This window comes from Mesoplodon densirostris, chromosome 1 (assembly GCF_025265405.1).
Source record: "Mesoplodon densirostris isolate mMesDen1 chromosome 1, mMesDen1 primary haplotype, whole genome shotgun sequence".
In the NCBI taxonomy this organism is placed as follows: Eukaryota; Metazoa; Chordata; class Mammalia; order Artiodactyla; family Ziphiidae; genus Mesoplodon; species Mesoplodon densirostris.
Window position 1 is genome coordinate 73,044,403 of NC_082661.1, and position 22,986 is coordinate 73,067,388.

At 36.5% G+C, this 22,986-nt stretch overlaps 1 protein-coding gene across 1 annotated transcript in view; it reads left to right on the forward strand.

Annotated features, from left to right (window-relative positions):
- Positions 1-22,986, forward strand: part of ARHGEF38 (Rho guanine nucleotide exchange factor 38) — a 159,308-nt gene that overhangs the window by 16,344 nt on the left and 119,978 nt on the right. The gene's annotated exons all lie outside the window — the stretch shown is intronic.

The following is a 22,986-nucleotide window of genomic DNA, read 5'->3' on the forward strand; positions in this document are numbered from 1 at the left end:
ATGATATATTTCAAGTGATGAAAGGGAATGACCTACAACCAAGAATACTCTACCAGTAAGGCTCTCATTCAGATTCGACAGAGAAAACAAAACTTACACACAAGCAAAGGCTAAGAGAATTCAGCAGCACAAAACCAGCTTTATACCAAATGCTAAAGGGATTTCTCTAGATAGAAAAGAAATGGCCACAACTAGAAGCAAAAAAATTACAAATGGGAAAGCCCACCAGTAAAGGCTGTCATACAGTAAAGGCAGGAAATCATCCACACATACATATGACATCAAAACCAGCAATTGTGAGAAGAGGAGAGTAAAATGCAGGATATTGGAAATGCATTTGAAATTAAGAGACCAGCAAACTAAACAATCTTGTATATAAATCTAGACTGCTATATCAAAACCTCGTGGTAACCACAAACCAAAATTTACAATAGATACACATACAAAAAAGAAAAACAATCCAAACACAACACTAAAAATAGTCATCAAATCACAAGAGAAGAGAACAAAAGAGGAAGAAAAAAAGACCTACAAAACCAAATCCAAAACAATTAAAATGGCAATAAGAACATACATATTGATAATTACCTTAAATGTAAAAGGATTAAATGCTCCAACCAAGACATAGACTGGCTGAATGGATACAAAAACAAGATCTGTATATATGCTGTCTACAAGAGACCCACTTCAGATCTAGGGACAAACAGAGACTGAAAGTGAGGGGATTGAAAAAGTATTCCATGCAATGGAAATCAAAAGAAAGCTGGAGTAGCAATATTCATATCAGACAAAATAGACGCTAAAATAAGGACTATTACAAGAGACAAAGAAGGACACTACATAATGATCAAGGGAATCAACCCAAGAAGAAGATGTAACAATTGTAAATATATATGCACCTAATATAGGAGCACCTCAATATATAAGGCAAATGCTAACAGCCATAAAAGGAGAAATCAACAGTAACACTAAAATAGTGAGGGACTTTAACACCCCACTTACATCAATGGACAGCTGATCCAGACAGAAAGTGAATAAGGAAACACAGGCCTGAGATTACACATTAGACCAGATAGTCTTATTGATATTTATAGAGCATTCCATCCAAAAGCAGCAGAATACATATTCTTCTTAAGTGCACACAGAACATTCTCTAGGATGGATCACATGTTGGTTTATAAAGCAACCCTTGATAAATTTAAGAAAACCAAAATCACATCAAACAACTTTTCTGACCACAACGCCATGAGATTAGAAATCAACTACAAGAAAAAAAACCTGTAAAAAACACAAATATGTGGAGGCTAAATAATATGTTACTAAACAACCAATGGATCACAGAAAAAAATCAAAGAGAAAATTTAAAAAAATACCTAGAGACAAATGAAAATGAAAACACAACAATCCAAAACCTATGGGATGTAGCAAAAGCAGTTCTAAGAGGGAAGTTTATAGCAATAAAATCTTACTTCAGGAAACAAGAAAAATCTCAAATAAACAACCTAATTTTATCCCTAAAGCAACTAGAGAAAGAAGAACAAGCAAAACCCAAAGTTAGTAGAAGGAAAGAAATCATAAAGATCAGAGCAGAAATAAATGAAAAAGAAATGAAGGAAACAATAGAAAAGATCAATGAAACTAAAAGCTGGTTCTTTGAAAAGATAATCAAAATTGATAAACCTTTAGCAAGACTCATCAAGAAAAAAGGGAGAGGACTCAAATCAATAAAATTAGAAATGAAAAAGGAGAAGTTACAACTGACACCGCAGAAATACAAAGGATCATATGAGACTACTACAAGTGACTATATGCCAATAAAAAGGACAACCTAGAAGAAATAGACAAATTCTTAGAAAGGTACCATCTCCCAGACTGAACCAGGAAGAAATAGAAAATATGAACAGACCTATCACAAGTACTGAAATTGAGACTGTGATTTAAAAACTCCCAACAAACAGAAGTCCAGGACCAGATGGCTTCACAGGCGAATTCTATCAAACATTTAGAGACAAGTTGACACCTATCCTCTGAAACTATTCCAAAAAATTGCAGAGGAAAGAATACCCCCAAACTCATTCTATGAGGCCACCATCACCCTGATACCAAAGCCAGACAAAGATACTACAAAAAAAGAAAATTACAGGCCAATATCACTGATGAACATAGACACAAAAATCCTCAGCAAAATACTAGCAAACTGAATTCAACAATACATTGAAAGGATCATAGACCATGAGCAAGTGGGATTTATCCCAGAGTGCAAGGATTTTTCAATATACGCAAATCAATCAGTGTGATACACCACATTAACAAACTGAAGAATAAAAACCATATGATCACCTCAATAGATGCAGAGAAAGCTTTTGATAAAATTCAACACCAATTTATGACAAAAACTCTTGAGAAAGTGAGCATAAAGGAAACCTACTTCAACATAATAAAGGCCATATATGACAAAACCACAGCTAATATCATACTCAATGGTGAAAAGCTGAAAACACTTTTCTAAGATCAGAAACAAGACAAGGATGCCCACTCTCAACACTTTTATTCAACATAGTTTTGGGAGTCCTGGCAATGGCAATCAGAGAAGAAAAAGAAATGAAAGGAATCCAACTTGGAAAAGAAGTTAAACTGTCACTGTTTGCAGATGACATGATACTATACATAGAAAAGCCTGAAGATGCTACCAGAAAGCTACTAGAGCTCATCAGTGAATTCGGTAAAGTTGCAGGTTACAAAATTAATACACGGAAATCTCTTGCATTTCTATACACTAACAACATAAGATAAGAAATAGAAATTAAAGAAACAATCCCATTTACCATCTCATTAAAAAGAATAAAATACCTAGTAATAAACCTACCCAAGGAGTCAAAAGACTTGTACTCCGAAAACTATAAGATGCTGATGAAAGAAATCGAAGATGACACAAACAGATGGAAAGATATACCATGTTCTTGTATTGGAAGAATCAATATTGTCAAAATAACTGCACTACCCAAGGCAATCTACAGATTCAATGCAATCCCTATCAAATTACCAATGGCATTTTTCACAGAACTAGAACAAAAAAATTTTCAATTTGTATGGAAACACAAAAGACCCTGAATAGCAAAAGCAATCCTGAGAAAGAAAAACAGCTGGAGGAATCATGATCCCTGACTTCAAACTATTCTACAAAGCTACTAGTCATCAAAACAGTATGGTCCTGGCACGAAACAGAAATATAGACCAATGGAACAGGATAGAAAGCCCAGAAATAAACCCATGCACCCATGGTCAATTTATCTATGACAAAGGAGGCAAGACCATACAATGGAGAAAAGACAGTCTCTTCAATAAGTGGTGCTGGGAAAACTGGACAGCTACATGTAAAAGAATGAAATTAGAACACACCATAATACCACACACAAAAATAAACTCAAAATGGATTAAAGGCCTAAATGTAAGACAGGATACTATAAAACTCTTAGAGGAAAACATAGGCAGAACACTCCTTGACATAATTGCAGGAAGATCTTTTTGGATCCACCTCCTAGAGTAATGAAAATAAAAACAAAAATAAACACATGGGACCTAATGAAACTGAAAAGCTTTTGCACAGCAAAGGAAATCATAAACAAAATGAAAAGACAACCCTCAGAATGGGAGAAAACATTTGCAAATGAAGCAACCAACAAGGGATTAATCTCCAAAATATACAAACAGCTCATGCGTCTCAATAGCAAAAAAACCAAACAACCCAATCAAAAAAGGGCAAAAGATCTATATAGACATTTATCCTAAGAAGACAAACAGAAAGATAAAAGCACATGAAAAGATGTTCAAAATCACTAATTATTAGAGAAATGCAAATCAAAACTACAATGAGGTATCACCTCACACCAGCCAGAATGGCCATAATCAAAAAGTCTACAAACAGTAAATGCTGAAGAGGCTGTGGAGAAAAGAGAACCCTCTTGCACTCTTGGTGGGAATGTAAATTGATACAGCCACTATGGAGAACAGTATGGAGGTTCCTTAAAAAAACTAATATATAGCTACCATATGATCCAACAATCCCACTCCTGGGCATATATCTGGACAAAACTCTAGTTTGAAAAGATACAGGCACCCCTATGTTCATAGCAGCACTAGTTACAATAGCCAACACATGGAAGCAATCTAAATGTCCATTGACAGATGAATGGTTAAAGATGCGGTACATACATATATAATGGAATATTACTCAGCCATAAAAAGAATGAAATAATGCCATTTGCAACAACGTGGATGGACCTAGAGATTATTATATTATACTAAGTGAAGTAAGTCAGACAGAGAAAGATAAATATCACATGATACACTTATATGTGGAATATAAAAAACTGATACAAAAGAACTTATTTACAAAACAAAAATAGACTCACAGACTTAGAAAACAAACTTATGGTTACCAAAGGGGAAAGGGGGTGGGGGAATAAATTGGGAGTTTGGGATCGACATATCCACACTACTATACTTAAAATAGATAACCAACAAGGACCTGCTGTATAGCACAGCATACTCAATATTTTGTAATAACCTATAAGGGAAAAGAATCTGAAAAAGTAGATATATATATATATATATATATATATATATATATATATATATATATATATGTATGTATGTATAATTTAATCAGTTTGCTGTACACCTGAAACTAACATGACATTGTAAATCAACTATAGTCCAATAAAAAATAAATTTTAAAAAAAGGAATGTTTTAAAATTCCAGTCTTCAGCAACCACCACCCTGATCTGTCAGCAGCTACCAACGTCAAGGCAAGACCATCCACAGCAAAAGGATTATGACCCACTGAAGGCTCAGATGATCATCAGCATTTTTTAGCAATAAAGTACTTTAAAATTATACATTTTTTAGACATAATGCTATTGCACACATAAGAGACTATAGCATAACATAAGCATAACTTTTATATGCACTGGGAAATGAAAAAATTCATGACTACCTTTATTGGTGGTCTGGAACTGAACCTGCAATATCACTGAGGTATGCCTGTATACATATATATATATTTTTTTATTAATTTCTGCTTTATAACAAAGTGAATCAGTCATACATATACATCTGTTCCCACATCCCTTCCCTCATGCATCTCCCTCCCTCCCACCCTCCCCATCCCACCCCTCCAGGCGGTCACAAAGCACCAAGCTGATCTCCCTGTGCTCTGCGGCTGCTTCCCACTATCTATCTACCTTATGTTTGGTAGTGTATATATGTCCATGCCTCTCTTTCGCTTTGTCACAGCTTACCCTTCCCCCTCCCCATATCCTCAAGTCCATTCTCAAGTAGGTCTGTGTCTTTATTCCCGTTTTACCCCTAGGTTCTTCATGACATTTTTTTAATTCCATATATATGTGTTAGCATACGGTATTTGTCTTTCTCTTTCTGACTTACTTCACTCTGTATGACAGACTCTAGGTCTATCCACCTCATTACAAATAGCTCAGTTTCGTTTCTTTTTATGGCTGAGTAATATTCCATTGTATATATGTGCCACATCTTCTTTATCCATTCATCCGATGATGGACACTTAGGTTGTTTCCATCTCCGGGCTATTGTGAATAGAGCTGCTATGAACATTTTGGTACATGTCTCTTTTTGAATTATGGTTTTCTCAGGGTATATGCCTAGTAGTGGGATTGCTGGGTCATATGGTAGTTCTATTTGTAGTTTTTGAAGGAACCTCCATACTGTTCTCCATAGTGGCTGTACCAATTCACATTCCCACCAGCAGTGCAAGAGTGTTCCCTTTCCTCCACACCCTCTCCAGCATTTATTGTTTCTAGATTTCTTGATGATGGCCATTCTGACTGGTGTGAGATGATATCTCATTGTAGTTTTGATTTGCATTTCTCTAATGATTAATGATGTTGAGCATTCTTTCATGTGTTTGTTGGCAGTCTGTATATCTTCTTTGGAGAAATGCCTATTTAAGTCTTCTGCCCATTTTTGGATTGGGTTGTTTGTTTTTTTGCTATTGAGCTGCATGAGCTGTTTATAAATCTGTATACATATATAATGTTGCACTGATCACTGCTTTGTATATGCTGCTTGGAGCCTGTGGCCTGCAATAATTAAGTTGAATTAAAAGAGTCTGTTTCAATTGGTTGTGAAGAAAGGCAACCTTCTCATTTGTCTAAAATATTTACAAATTGGAGAATGGTGTACTCTATATCTAAACCAGCATAAAGATTTTGGCAGTAAAGAGAGAGGAAAAAAGCAATGACACCCATGATTTGTCCACAAATTACCTTAAAATTATCTTTATCCCCAATTCATGCATGATTAGCACACATACAGTTTTTTAAAAAGGCAAGATGGGATTAGTGCCCACTCCCAGACCTTATTTCCTTCTTTCCAGGGTTCTGCTCAAAAGTCCCCTTATTAGTGAGGCTTTCTCTGACTTCTCTCTATGCTGGAATAACCACTACCCACCAGCTGGTTTATTTTCTTTCATAGTGCCTTACTACGTTCTGGCATGCTATATATTTCTTTATTAATTGGTTTTTTGTTTCTCTTCCATCGCTAAAATGTTCCATAAGAGATGATGTTTCTCTCAGTTTTTTCACTGCTATACTGACATTACCTACAAAACGATTTCTCAACATTTGCACTACTTACACTTTGGGCTTGATAATTCTTTGTTGCGGGGTGTTGTCCTTTGCATTGTAGGACATCAGCACCACCCCTCACCTCTACCCACTAGATGCCAATAGCACCCTCATCCCCTAATTGTGACAACCATAAATGACTCCAAACATCAAATATCCCAGGCAGGCAGCAGGGGGAGGGAAAATTTGGGATTGAAAACCACTGATCTAAAACAGTGCCTGGCACAATGAGCACTAAATAAATATTTGTTGAATGAACAAACAAATGGATAAAATCAGTATATCTCATCCAGTCAAAAGTTTTCCTTCTCAGCAATACAACAATTACAACAGAAAAATTAAATACAGAGAGGACTTTCCCAAGTAAAGTTCCGTTTCTATTCAGGGCTTAAAATTTGTCCTCTTTCACTTGTTTTCTCCTGCTAAAGACTTTAAATAAAGACATTTCCAGAAAGTACCCATTTATTTAGCTTCTAATTGTTTTGGCTGCCCTATGCTGATCACCAAAGGGGCCTATAAATTCAAACCAATGCCACTTAAGCATTTTTTCAAGCCAGGTAAGTTTTGTTGAGTTCCCTTTTGAAATCCACTTCTCTACTTTCCGTAGCAATTAGCAGTCAGAGGAAATAAATCACACGCCCTTCGAATGAGGAGAAAATATTTCCCTGCCTCAGTGTTTGAGTTTTCAAATTCAGAGCAGTTGAGAGTCTGCTCCTCCATATTTTCACTTAATACTTAATACTGGCTCCTCTCCAAAACCTGCCTGACATGCAATTATTTTTAGCCTATTTCACAGAAGGCCAGTTCCATTCATCTTTCTGTGGATCAGATTTCCACTGAAACTGATAAAAGATTTTACTGTGTGAAACTAAATCTGTAGGGTTCAATGCAATGCTAAGCCAAGGGTTTTGAGGTTTATGGGGGCAGATACGACATACAGCATGGAGGGGGACAAAAGAACATGTTTAACCATATTGGGGGTTTGGTAATGATCTATTTGAAATAAAACCCTAGGTAGAATTATAGGTGGGTGTTTGCGCTATATGGGTACAAAGGGGATTGGACAGCAGGGGTGATGGTCAGAAAATCTGAACTCAATTTCTGACTCTGTTATTTAAGGTAAAATACTTACCTTCTCTAGAAATTAGCTTCCTTCTCTATATAATGAGATAGAATTGGATAGACTTTATCTCCTTATCTCCCTTACGTGTTCTTTCTCCATTGTTCCCTATTTCTTTAAATGATACCACTGTCCCATTAATAGTGAGAAATCTTAGAGTCAACTTTGACTTTTCTTCTCCTTTACCCCTACACTGATTGCTCACCAGTTCATTTTAGTTTCATCTCCTAAATTTCTCTTGATCTGTTCAGTTCTCTCTGTCCTATTGGCAACTAGACAAAGCTTAATTACCTCTATCTCCCCCCTAGCAACTAGACCCTCTGGGTTCATAGCCACTTTCCTGTCTCCTTGCCTTCATCCTTGCTCTCTACCCTGTTCCTCGAAACCTGGTTCTACTGAGGCCAAAGTGATCTTGCGAAGAGAATTTGATCATGTCACTCACGTGGAGATATGGGGATATATGTATATGTATAGCTGATTCCCTTTGTTATAAAGCAGAAACTAACGCACCATTGTAAAGCAATTATACTCCAATAAAGATGTTAAAAAAACAAAAAAAAAGGCTCCCTGATTTCCCATTCTTCTTAAAAATTCCAGATTCCTTAACAAGGCCTTCAAGATCTGTCTCCTGATCATTTCTCTAGACTCATCTCCTTACCGCATTCTTTAACATTTGTATTTTCATCATGTTAAGCTTTTTGCAAATCTTTTTTTGCCCCCAAGCCTTTGGACATGCTGCTGCCTCGGCTCAGGACCCCTGGGCTTCTCTCTTCACCAGTGCTACTCTCTTTCAGATTTCATTCGGGTGGGTCCTCTCCAGTAGGCCTGACCACTAGGCTGCACTCCTCAGCATATAGGTCATGGTTTATTGTAATTATATTTGTACATCAGTTTTTAAATATTGACTGATATTTTAAATTGCAAAGTGGTTTGTTTACAGAATCTTTCTAAACAATTTTCTCCTCTTTTACAGTTGTCTCATTCAACTCCTAAAAGAGCAGCAGTGTTCTGGCAACTTAACTTTATCAAATCATTTCAAAGCATTAGAGCAGTTTTCATGGAAACACACATACTCTTTTACACTCACAGGTCATCAGTTTATGTAAGTTTAAATTAAATTAATGTAATTACAATAAGAAGTACAACTGACACAATGAGGTTTGCTGTTGAACACAACTACTTCTTGGAGAAGATGCAATTTGATCATTAAGTGAGTAAGTACACAGGCATCAGTTGGTACGTCTTAGGGAAGGAATAGAAGGTACTGATTTATCCTGCTATTTTAATACCCTATCTTTACATTTAGATTGTACACTTCTTGACAGAAAGGACTGTTATTTTATTCACTATTATATATCCAACATAAATAATAGTCCCAACTCAAAACCAATATATAATTTAAGAAATTGATAGTAAATTAGATACAAGATTTCTTTAAAAACTATGGAATTCATAAAATTGCTCACCTTCAAATTCTGATTTTTCTTACTCTTATTTAATAATGAACATATGTATGGTTGTGAGAAAATTATGAATTAGGGTCAGGTTCTTGCACTGTATTATCCTTGTATTCTCCACAGTCAAATGACTCTGCGAGCGATCTCCTCAATAAATAAGTGTTGAATGGTGTATGTGTGCTTGCATAATCTGGTCTTAGGGGTGAGGATTGGGTGTGAGGGCAGGTGCTGGTAAGCAAGGCATTAAGTAAAACCTTAAGCTCAGTGCATGAAAATATTAGTTCCAAATCTCCTTTATTAAGAGATAAGTGAGATTTCAATGTCATAATGGAAATCAAAATCCATGATTATTTATTGGTAGCTACTGATGAATACTATCAGCTAGGGACTTTAATCCAAATAAATAAAGACCTAGAATGTTAAAAGTAATAATAAACTGTGTATGTTAGCAGTATCTTATTTTAGTTACCTTGCTTTTTCAACTTTCTTGAGAAGCACGACATTTTCAGTGCATTTCTCAGAAACTTATTTGTGCTGGTGACTTAGCTTCAGGGTAAATGAGAAAGAATCAGATTTTTTAAAAATTCAAGGGTTTTTTATTATGTCAAGCAACATACAAGGAATTTGTATTCAGATTTGAATTTGAATTCAGCCTCAGTAAGAAGAAAGAACATTAGGCCTGGTATTGAACCCACTTTGTAGAAGTCCTTGCTGTTTTGTGCTTTTTTTTCTAGAGCAGGTCCAGAGCCCAGAAGAATAGTTTCCTGATGGATGCTCAATCTCTCCTCCCACACTTGGAACATTTCCAAGAGGGAATAAAAGGAGGAAAAGCAGATGCTGCCATTCAGAACCAGATATAGAAAAATGGCAAGTAAATCATGGTCATGAAAATAATGACACATTTTTTGAGACGTTTCTGTGTGTCAGACACTGAGTTCAGCAATTGGCCTGCTTTATCTGGATTCTTACAACCTCCTAGCAGTGAGTAATAGTTAAAATGCAGGTTTAGGAGCCAGACTGACTCAGTTTCTGGTTTGAATCCACTTACTGTGGTGTGACCTTAGGCCTTAACCTTAACCTGTGTTTCACTTCTTCACATTGAAATAAAAGGAAGGGAATAAAAGAATCTATGTAGTGTTTTTTTGTGAGGATTGAAGAGCTAATACAGACAGGCTCAGTGTTTAGCACAAAGTGAGAACAGTCATCCCTTGGTATCCATGGGGAATTGGTTCCAGGACCCATGTGAATACCAAACTCCACAGATGCTCATGTCCCTTATATAAAATGGCATAGTATTTACACAACCTCCTGTATACATTAAATCATATCTAGATTACTAATACATTATTAATGCCATGTAAATAGTTGTGGGGCATGCAGCAAGTTCAAGTTTTGCTTTTTGAAACTTTCTGGAATTTTTTAAAGAAAAACATTTTCAATCCTTAGTTGGTTGAATCCTTGGGTGCAGAACCTGCAGGTACAGAGGGCTGACCATACTCAAAATGTTAGGTTTTATTATCATTACTATCACGATTGTTCTTATTCCCCCTCTACAGATGAGACAATTTAGTGAGTCCAAATGACTTGGCCAAGGTCACACAGCTAGTGGATAGCAGAGTCAGAATTGAACTGTATGTTTGCCTGTCTAGCACAATTCCACTACATACAACACAATGTACCCTGGTCATAGCATAAGCAGACAGGTTGAGGAGGGAAGAGAGCCCAGGCTTCAGAGCTAAACATGTCTGGTTTGAATCCCATCACTTTTCTATACTCTGTGAGCCACTGGATAACTTTTACTCACATTCACTCTGTTCAGTTTCCTCATCTGTAAAATTAGTGTGGTATCCCACTTCTAGTGTTATGAGGAAGATTATAGATAGTGTATATATTTTTAAGTTGGTACATAATAGATGCTTGATAACTTGCTCTCATAGACTATCACAATATAATTAGTATAACTGCAGTCATAGTGTATAATGCTTTAATATCAAAATTATTTTTTAAGAATATATACTTCTATAAATAAAGTGTGGTCTATACATACAATGGAACATTATTCATCCTTAAAAAGGAAGGAAATTCTGACATCTACTATAACATGGATGAACTTGAAGACATGATGCTAAGTGAAAAAAACCATTCATCAAAAAACAAATATTCTGGGCCTCCCTGGTGGCGCAGTGGTTGAGAGTCCGCCTGCCGATGCAGGGGATACGGGTTCGTGCCCCGATCTGGGAGGATCCCATATGCCGCGGAGCGGCTGGGCCCGTGAGCCATGGCCGCTGGGCCTGCGCATCCGGAGCCTGTGCTCCGCAACGGGAGAGGCCACAACAGTGAGAGGCCCGCATACCGCAAAAAGAAAAAAAAAAAAAAAAAAAAACAAATATTCTGATTCTGCTTATATGAGGTACCTAGAGTAGCCAAATTCATAGACAAAAAGTAGAATGGTGGTTGCCAGAGGCCGGGGGGAGGAGGAGATGGGGAGTTATTGTTTAATGCATATGGAGTTTCCATTAGAGAAGATGACGAATTTCTGGAGATGGATGGTGGTGATGGTTACACAACAATCTGAATGTACTTAATGCTGCTGAACTACACACTTACAAATAGTTAACATGGTAAATTTTATGTTTCATATACTTACCACAATAAAAAAATAAGAGAAAAAAGAACATTTTTGTATAAGAGGAAAACATTACTATTAAAATGATTGAAATGAAAATCACAGTCTTCAGATTAGCTCCTGGTTCTTCAGCAATATTTTGATGTTTTATATTGAGTTCCACCAAGAAGTCACTTTAGTCTTTATATTTTATGAGGGAGAAGGTGTGCATGACTTATTTTTATCCACAATATATGTTTCTATTTGAATTGGCAGGTGAGTATTAATCAGTGTAGAAATCATTCTAATGATACTGTCAGTGGAGAAATAATATTGTTGTGACACCAAGAGAACATTTTATTATACACATGACCTTGAAATAACATTTTTGCCAGGAAGTTTGATGCAGTGCACATGTGGGACATGATAGAAAGAAGCCAAGCTAAAGTGCATTAGTTATGTGCACTGCACATGATGTATAGGCCAAGCGCCAGTGAGATACAAGGATATAATTGACTATGAAGGTCATTCCATCACCAGTATAATATTTGGAACAAAGATGTATTCAATTACGCTGTTTATACTGCAGCTTCTCATTTTTATAAGCTTTCCTTTTTATGTGAGTTTTTTTTTAACTCCCATAAGGCTTTTTTTTTTAAGAGAAGGTCCGTTTTGTTTAAATTGTCTTGCACTCCAAATCCAAACCATCTTGAATTTTGAAAGATGACTTGCTTCTGACATTGAAACTCTTTTTCTTTTTAAATTTACTATAATAAATTTTAAATTTTGAGAAAAAAACATTTAATAGACCCAGGCAGTCTTGTGTGTGTGTCTGTTCTATTTGCATCTGTTTCAGTCTCATTACATTCATACTTATTGATGTTCTCTTTTATCTCTTGCATTACTTCTGCCTTGATAAAATACCAGCTCTAATTGCTCGCCTTAGTTTCCCTTCCTTGACTTACATAGGACCCTCTTGGGCAGCGGAAGGAGCTGTTCATCTCCAGTCTTTGCTCTAAGCTCCTCTAAACACTTGTTTTTTCTCTAGACGCAATAGTGAGTATTTATCCATCCCTGCTCTCTCCAGAGAGCTCTTAGCCTCAAAGCACGAATATTTCTAAACTTTCTAGCAGGATCCTGTTACTTTTTGAATGTTTTCCTTGGGAGTTTGGAGAGAGTAAGTCTCTACAAGAAACCTCTTTTCTTATATATCTTGTCTTCTGCTATACTGAGATGTTTGGGTCCTATTTCCATTTAACTGGCACTCTTACTAAAGTAATGTTTTCAAAGAGATTACAAGGGTGGCTATTTGCCAAATTCTCCTATACTTGAAAGCAGTGGTCTTTTAACCTAAATTATAAATAACAAGGGGGCCAAGATCAAAATCTTATTCTCTCAGAATTCTTTATACATGATTCCAATGTCTTCTAGCATCCAGTGATGCACATAAGAAATTTAATTCAAGTCCTAGTCTCACCTGAAATTTTTCTTTCAGGAAGCTTGTAAGAGTTTCTCTTTATCCTTGGAACTTATTTAGAAATTTCTTTATAATATGTTTAGGTGTGCTCCTTTTTACATGTAAAGAGTAAAAGCAATTAAATATTTCAGAACTAGAAAGACTAGAAAATTTTGTTAATTTTATTGGTTATTGTTCTAACACATGCTTATTTCTCTTTACCTGTTCAGGTGTCCTTCTTCCTGGATTAATATTCCATATGATTTATCTTTCCCTCTTCGTTTCCATCTTATTCCTTTTTGCATTTCAATCTTCCATTTGGGACCATTTGCCCTCTGAGTAAAGTACATCTTTTAGAATTACTTTTTATGAGGCTCTTTTGGTGGTAAACTAAGATCTTGTTTTTCTAAAATGTGTTTATTTTACCATTATTTTTGAGAAAGTTTTGCTAGGCTAAGGTGACAGCTATTTTTTCTTAGTTCTCTAAAGGCATATTTTACTGTGTTCTGCCTTGTGTCAGTGTCGTTGTAAGGGCAGCTATTAGTCTGATTGTTAACCCTTTGTAGGTAATCTGTCTTTTCTTACTGCACGCTCTTAAGATCTAGTTATTCTTATTGTTTCAAAGTTCAAAATGCTGTGTCTAGGTGTGGTTTTCTAATTTTATCTATCTTGTTTGGAATTCATTAAAATTTCTGATTCTGAGGCTTACTGCCTTTCACAATTTCTGAAGTCTTTGGTAATTGGCACGTCGAATATTTCCTCTTCCTTACATTCTCTGTCATACCCTGTGGATCTCCAATTAAGCATTTGTTAGACCTCATCCAGTTCTCAATGTCTCCCAACCTATGCTGCATATTTTATATCTCTTCACTTCACTCTGTTGCATTGTGTATAATTTCTTTGGCTTGGTTCCATTAATTTCTTCAGCTTTGTCTAATTTACTGTCTTACCCTTTCGCTGGGTTTTGTAGTCCATTAAGCTTTTAAATTTTAATTATTATGAGTATTACTTTTCAAAATTTTATTTCATTCTTTTAAAATCTACATCACTTTTATAGCTAGCCTCTTGGTTTTTTTTTAACACCTTTATTGGAGTATAATTGCTTTACAATGTTGTGTTAGTTTCTGCTGTATAATAAAGTGAATCAGCTATATGTATACATATATCCCCATATCCCCACTCTCCCCATCCCATCCTTTCTAGGTGGTCACAAAGCACCAAGCTGACCCCCTGTGCTATGCAGCTGCTTCCCACTAGCTATCTATTTTACATTTGGTAGTGTATATATGTCCATGCCACTCTCTCACTTCGTCCCAGCTTACCGTTCCCCCTCCCCATGTCCTCAAGTCCATTCATTACGTCTGCATCTTTATTCCTGTCCTGCCCCTAGTTCTTCAGAACCTTTTTTTTTTTAGATTCCATATATATGTTAGCATACGGTATTTGTTTTTCTTTTTCTGACTTACTTCACTCTGTGTGACAGACTCTAGGTCCATCCACCTCACTACAAAGAACTCAATTTTGTTTCTTTTTATGGCTGAGTAATATTCCATTGTGTGTGTGCCACATCTTTATCCATTCATCTGTCGATGGACACTTAGGTTGCTTCCATGTCTTGGCTATTGTAAATAGAGCTGCAATGAATATTGTGGTACATTACTCTTTTTGAATTATGGTTTTCTCAGGGTATAAGCCCATAGTGGGATTCCTGGGTCGTATGGTAGTTCTATTTTTAGTTTTTTAAGGAACCTCCATACTGTTCTCCATAGTTAGTCTCTTGTTTCTTGATTATAAGTTCAAACCACTCTATTTCTATAGACCTACTAAATACACTTTTTAAATATCTCTAACAATTCCAGTATTTTAAGGCTTTGTGGGTAAAACTGTGTCTCCTTTTTTCCTGTATCTGACTCTTGATACCTCGTTTCCTTGTATATTTTAGGAATTTTTTTTATGATCTCATATTCCTTGCAATATATCTGTGGGAATTATTTGAAGCCTGAGTTGAAGACCTATTCAATTTCATTAAAAGTTTGTTTTAATTTCCTTTCTTTTGTTTTCTTTTGGCTTATATATTTTCCCTTGTTTTACTTCTTTACTTAAATTATTAATTTTCAGTCTTGTTTCCTTTCTTATATATACATTTAAGGCTATACATTTTCCATAAGCAATGTTTAAGTGACATTCCACATGTAATATTTTTCTTATCTTTCAGAATAAATATCTTCTATTTGCTTTTGTGATTTTTCTATTGCCCACTAGTTATTTAGCAGGTTTTTTTTTATAAAACATTCCTAAACAAATGAGCTTACGTTTTATTTTTGTTGTTTACTTGTAACTTAATCGCGTTGTAGTTGTGATTCTTATGTACTGATTCTTTGAAATTTTATGGTCTACAATATGGTGTATTTTCGTAAAGATTATGTTTGTCCTTAAAAAGAATGTGAAATCTCCAATTCTTGAGCACACATTTTTCCATCCTAACTGGCCTGTCATTGAATTATGTTTATAATACCATTATTATGGAAGATTTGTCAAATTCTGCTTACAACTCTCACTTTTTATATCATGTGTTTTGAAACCATATTACTCAGTACACACAAAATTAAAATTTTCATATTGTCCTGATAAACATTTAATCATTATGGAGTGCCTCCAAGTTTATTTTGTCCTCAAGTTTATTTTGTCTGGTATAAAGATAGCTTTACCATCTTTCTCTTCATTAGTATTTGCTCAGTATTATTTTTTACTTTCTACGTTCAAACTTTCTATGTGCTTATGTTCTCTGTCTTGTAAACAGCACATAACTGTAGCTGTTTTTTTTAATTTTAAATCCAGCTTGATAATCCGGCTATTCGACTTATTATAATTGCTCATATATTTGGATGTACCTTATATTTGTCTTTCTCTTTTCTTCTTTTGAATTACTTTTTTCCTCACTACATTTTTGCCTCTACTGGTTTTGAAAATTTACATACTATTTCTATTATTGTGATGATTGGTCTTGAAATATTAACATGCATTCTTAATTGAAAAACATCTAAATTACTCCAATGCCTTTACCTTTTCTGCATCACTACAAAAATGTTTAAATGTTTAAAATACTTGCAAAGCTGCCCTCTCCTCTAATCTCTTCTATTCCCTCCCAGCTATCTACCCACCTCACACACACTGGCCTCCTTCCTGATCCTTGAACAGGGCATGCACACTCTCACCTTAAAGCTTTCCACTGGCTGGTTCCTCTGAGGAAAACTATGTACCCCAGACACCTGCATGACTCTCTGTCTCCTTTCAAGTGTTTGCTTAATTTGAAAATTTCCCCACCATCTTATTTAAAATTGCATACCTTTTGGGCATTTCCTAGAGGCCCTCATTGCTGTATTTTTTTTATCATACCACTATTACCTTTTAGTATACTAAATAACTTATTTATATTCTTCTTTCCCCACTAAAATTTAATCTCCATGAGAGAAGGGATTTTTTTTTCAATATTTTTTAAACTGCTGTATCCTCAGCTCCTAGAACACTTTCAGGCTCATAGTAGGCCCTTAATAATCATTTGTGAAATGTTCAATGAATCCAGGCCCCAAACCCATATGAGAGCCAATTATTGTCCCTGAATTATTAGGGAAACTTCTCTCCTGCCCCGCCCCCTTTTTTTATCATCACCCAGAGGTATGGCTGAGACAAGTTTTACTGACGTCTCTCCTTTGGAGCATTATTTGTACTGAACTAGTTCACCTTTTCCTGAGTGTGTTTCCTTTCTGTTCCTGACTTTATGCTAGTTCTCTAATCAGGTTCCCCACTGCTCAGAAACGTAACCCAGATCTCATCTCCACCATGTCCTGTCTCCTCGTTGTGGACACACAAAGTTCTCATCCTCTTAGGACACCAGTGTCTGTAGATGTCTCCAGGGTATTTGGTGGTTTCAGCCTCACTTAATTCCTTGGACTGCACTTAAAGTTTACTCCAGCCCTCAGATAACTTTTTACACATTTTTGAAGCCTTATTCATTCATTTAAAATATTTTTAAGTGTTTTATCTGGTGTTTTTAAATGTCTCTGAATCTCTACCAGTCCAGCTGGGATTCATTTTTCATGATTTGTGAAATATACCTGGAGCAGTGTGCCTTTCTTATATAGTCGTTTATTTCTTCTCTTTGCTGTTGTCACTGCCATGACCTTCAGAGCCACTGCCACAGCTGGAACTACCACTTGAGCTATTGTGTGGCTGCTTAGGGAAACTATTAAACTGAATTCAAGACAATAATGCATTAGAACACAAGGACTATCTGGTTTATTATTGATGTCTCTCTAACTGAAAACTTTTGTACAATCCTGTACCTATCCTCCAAGTGTGATTTTTCTGGCCTGTACTGGAAACGAAGACATTAGACAAAGATGAAAAAACTATATTGAAAGAAAAAGTCTAACCGACAATCTCATGTTTATTTCACTACTGAAACTCAAGCTATTGTGGCACAGGCAATCTTGGACTAGTAGCTTGGGAAGATTCGCTAAGGAACACTGAAAAGTGGGAGGAAACTTACATGTAGTTCAAGTTCTTAAGAGGGGCAATCTAAACAATGACTGTGATCTTTCAGGGATTAGATTATGTGGGGATATTGGTTTCTTATTGCCTCTAACAAATCACCACAAATTTAGTTGTTTAAAATAACACAAATGTATTATCTCAGTTTCTGTCGGTCAGAAGTTCAGAGTGGTCGAGTCTCTGCTTAGAGTCTCACAGCTGAAAGCAAGGGGTCAGTAGAGCTGTGCTCCTTTCTGGAGGTTTGAGGGGGGAAGCCTTTCCTCACTCTTCAGGTTGTTGGTACCTATTTCCTTGCTGGCCATCAACCAAAGGCTGTTCTCAGCTTCTAAGGGCCACCCGCATTCCTTAGCTCTTAGCCCCTCTTCCTCCATCTTCAAAACCAGCACTGGTGGGTCAGGCCCCTCCCAGTCTTCACCTCTCCTTGTGTTCTCTTCTGCTTTTAAGGGCTAATGTGATTAGATTGGGTCCATCAGAATAATCTCCCCATCCCAAAGTCTGTGACCTTAATCACATCAGCAAAGTCTCCTTTGCCATGTGAGGTCACATATTCACAGGTTGCAAGGATTAAGGTGTAGACATCCTTGGGAGGCCATTTTCTGCCTACGACAGTGAGCAAGAATCCAGATTATAGAAACCAGGAGAAAACGTATTAATAGTAAAAAGGGAAGTCAGGACCACTAATGTCCAGGTATGAAGACCACTGATGTCCAGAGATATTTTCTGAAGCCCAGAAGTTTCTCCATGAAGACATGCAACAGGACATTAGCAGATATCCATGAATCAGACTCACAGCTGAGGCTCAAGCAGGTGGGATTTGATGTTAATAGAAAGCCCTAAGCCTGATAGCCACTGGTAATCTTTCAGACACCACTCAAATTTATCCAGGCTGGTGTGCTTTCCCTCTCTGGAATGACAGAAAACTCTTCAAGGAAGAGGAAGCCCTGAGGCACCAGTCTTATCTCCTGCTAAAGCTATCTCTTGGGCTTCCCTTTGAGGTTGGAAGTGGTTGGCATTTTCAATCCAATTTTGGGGCTTTCAGCCTATTTAAATTACAGGCCACCAGCAGAATATCTTTTTTAGGTGTTTTCTTTTATCTCTCCTTATAGATTGCCTAGCCATGGTCTGAGTTCATATCTCATTTGTATGCTTTTGCTGAACGTGGCAAGGAAGAATCAGAACATGCCAACATTTTTATTTTTTTCTACCATTTCCTCTAATTATATGCCTTAGTATTTGGTAATATAGATTTACCAAATATTTTGCCACTGATGGTAATGGTCACCAACTCTCCAGACTACAGATGTCTTCCTGGTATCCTTCCTCCCCCACCAGACCACTTTCACATTACAGGTTGCATTATTTGTAGCACTTAAATTTCTAGATACCAAAATCTCTGTCATATACTAATAAACTTTCCTAAAAACAACAGAAAAATGTGGCTTAACACATGGAAATTTATGTGTCTCATTCAAGAAGTCTAGGAGTAAGGAGGCCCTTTACATCTTTCCATACACTGCCATCCATTGTGTATAGGTCTTAATCTTTGTGGCTAGTACTTCATGGTTCCAGCATGGCTACCACACCTCCAGGATTCACATCCACATTCCAGGCAATAAAAAAGAGGCAAGAAACATAAGGGGTGAAGGATAGAAGAAGGGGCATCCCAACCAAGTTCGCCTTTTTACAGACTCCTGAAACCCCTCTCAGAGATTTTTGCTTACATCTCTCTTTTGCCATAAATGAGAAGTAGTTTTAAAAAGAATCTAAGAAGTAAGCATTTTTATCTATTCAGGGTTCAATTTATAAAAGACAAATGGGAGAATAGATATTAGACAGGCAAAGAGCAGTGTCTGACAACTATATTGCTATTGTAAAGAATAAAGATATATGTATATATATACACGCTTACCAAACAAAATTACCACCATATAATGCTAAAGTTGAAGAAGCAAGTTGTAGAGGAATGTGTATATGAGTATTTGTTGTTAAAAAAAAAACAATTAACTGCTATATGTATATATATATATATATATATATACGCGCATGAAAATATTTTGGGAAGGTTATACACTAAACTGGAATGCAGCTAAAAATATAGTGAAAATTATATTACAGCTAATAAACAGGAATTGCATCTAATAATAATAGCAAACATTTACACAGTATCTACTATTCTTCCAAGCACTGTTGTGTTTAACAAACATTAACTCATTTTATCTTCACAATCACTTTATAAGATTTTACTAATATTACCCTTAATTTACAGATGAGGCAATGGATGCACAAAGAGTTAAATACCTTGTTCAAGGTCACGTACCTAATGTTAGAGGTGGAGTTTGAATCCAGGAAGTGTGGTGCAAAGTCTAGGCACTTAACCTTGAAAATATATATAATTTTATAACTTGATAGAATTAAATCAATTACCTCACCTTAAAACCCACCCCAAAACAGCAGCAGCAATAACAACAACAGCAAAGCAGAAAGAGTGTACATGAACTCTAAGCAAAACGTGGGCTCTCAGTGAAGATTGTCATCAATCCTCCCCAGCCATGCCCTTACCTTCGGGTGCTTTTTCATCTCTCTAGAAGACCAGGGTTCTCCCCACACATACTCTCAGCCCAGGAGAGCTACACAGGATCCCAATCACCAGCTCTATTCTGAATTTCCTCCATGAGTGATGCCCCTATTTTTCCTTCTCTTCCTCTCCCATCTAAACATAGCTGTCCACCCACTTTGGAGTCATGCATTTTTCTTGACAAGTTGATAACTATAAAATAATGAGATAACTGTCTGCCCTAAGAGGCGGGAAAGTTCAAGAGCTGAGAGAAAGAACCCTGTCATTCCCATGCCTGTGGAAATAACTAATATTTATGTGGTTTTAAAGACCTTAAGGAGCTTCCACATACTGTTGCTCATTTCATTCAGTCTTTATGATAACCCTGTGATGGTTTTCATTCCTAGTTTACAGAAGAGGAAACTGAGGCTCTGTGAGAATAAGTACTTTTTTTTTTTTTTAATCCACCAAGTTCTCTCTGTGAACAGTGACAGAGGTGATCTTAAGTCTGGTTATCCTTTCCCCAAACTGCAGCAAACTCCTTTTACATAAACTTTCTTGGCCAGGAATTTCCACATATGTTACTCATGAAATCTGTAGCTAGAATAGTGAAAATTTATCATCACTGCTGGAAAAGTAAAGCTCGAGGGTAAAAGAAAGAGGTTGGGCAAGGGGAGATCATTAACGTGGTACCGTTTTCATTCACAGTAGCATATTTCGGTTAAAACTATCTAAATGTCCTTTTAGCCTCCATTTCCCTTTAGTTTTGACACAGTCTTTTAGTTTATGCTAACTACTGGAAAATAGTCATTCCTAAAGATTTATTTTTCCTTCTTTCCTAAATACTTAGCTCCTCTGTTGCTTTATCTAGAAATAAAAGATTATTATGGCTGACTGCTGATTTGGGTGATCTATATTGGTCATATTCGTGTGTTACAAGTAGTTTTACGTGTAAAAACGTAGTATAACTGAAATGTAAAAGTTTTAAAGGTTGAGAAGGATCTTATAAAAACAAAGCTTGTGCCCACAATGCATTGCGGAGAGTTTGTTGGTTTAAGAAATGCAAACAGAACCCGTGTTTAAAGACCGGATGGGAAAATGATTGTTTTCCGGAAACAATCGGAAAATGACTGGAAGTCTTTGTTCCCACAATAAATTTGAGTCAAAAGAACAAACAAAGGTAGCTCTCAAGATTGTTCCACTCTGAATTCTCTAAGAAGGTTTTTATCCCTGAAGGGAGAAGTTTCTGAAGTTGAATATCTTGACTGACACTTTATTTCCATCCCTGTGACCCCCTAACTTGATTTCTAACAAGATATTGAGCAGGATTGGAAAATCTAATTTTTAATTAATAAAATCTGATATTGTACATTTAAATTGCAGCAACTGGAGAAATCTGTAAAATAAGTTAAATTGATGTAGTAATTGAGTCCTGGAATTGAGAACTAAAAAGAACCTGAGAATGTATTTTTGGAATATTTCTTGGCCAAAGATCAGGAAAGACTCCCTTCTCCTTGCTAGGCCCCCCTTATTTGTAAGGCACAAAATGTTTAGAACTTGGAAAAGCAGACATCGGTTAGAACAGTTTTTCAGCAGTGCCCCTTTTATTTTTGAGGTAATATTAAATAATAATTGAATACTATCCATACTGGTTTGCCAGCTCTCTACTAGTGAAGTTTCTGTCTGTGAGCTATTTTATATATCCCAGGAGAAGAGAAGCCCCATCACTCCCCCCTCTGCCCTCTGACTTCCAGCCCCCAACCTTTTAGAAGGAGCAGCCAAAGGTAGGCTCCCAAAGGTCACAAGGTCCACTTGTGAATACAACCTGTTCACTGCATCTCTCCTCGCCAGTGACCTGCCTTTCTCTTTTATATCCAGAAGAGTTCATAACAGTGACGCCTAATTGTAACTCTTCCTGTCGAATTTAGGGTGCTGAGAGACAGGCTTTTTATACCTTCCAATAAAAGTATCATAAATTAGGAAGAACCCCCAAGTTCTCATAACACAGATCAGGATATGAAGGCTCCTTACATGATTTTCTTCTTCAATAACTTATGTAGATTATTTCTCTGGCACTGAATGGTCTAAACCTTGTAAAACCACGTGCTGTTAAGTGCTATTGGTCAAATCCTTCTTCTTTCCTGATGAAGGAAGAATAGTTTCTAGGCAAATGACCCAGAAGCATATTCACCTGCAAGTCAGAATTGTCCAAAGGCCAATCTAGTGCACCTTCCAAACTAATTACCACCACAGTATGCTTCCCGAGGTTTGATTATGAAGCTTCTGTCGGGACTCCTGAAATGACTGGGCCAGGGACAGAGGAATGCTCACTATTCTTAGTGTCTCTTCATATTCTAGGGGCAGTCTCTTTACATTGAACCATTAACTCTGCTATGATAGTAGTTCTCCAGTTGTCTTAGCTCTGGGGTCAGTCAAGAGAACATCCTCTCTTTATTTCCATTTCCATAAGTGTGATCTGTGCACTTTTTCCCCCATACAGAGTCTTTCTAAGCCCTTTTGTAAAGCTCTACATTCTCAGGAAGTAGTGTCAGCATTAGAGATGTCTTACACATCAGTTAC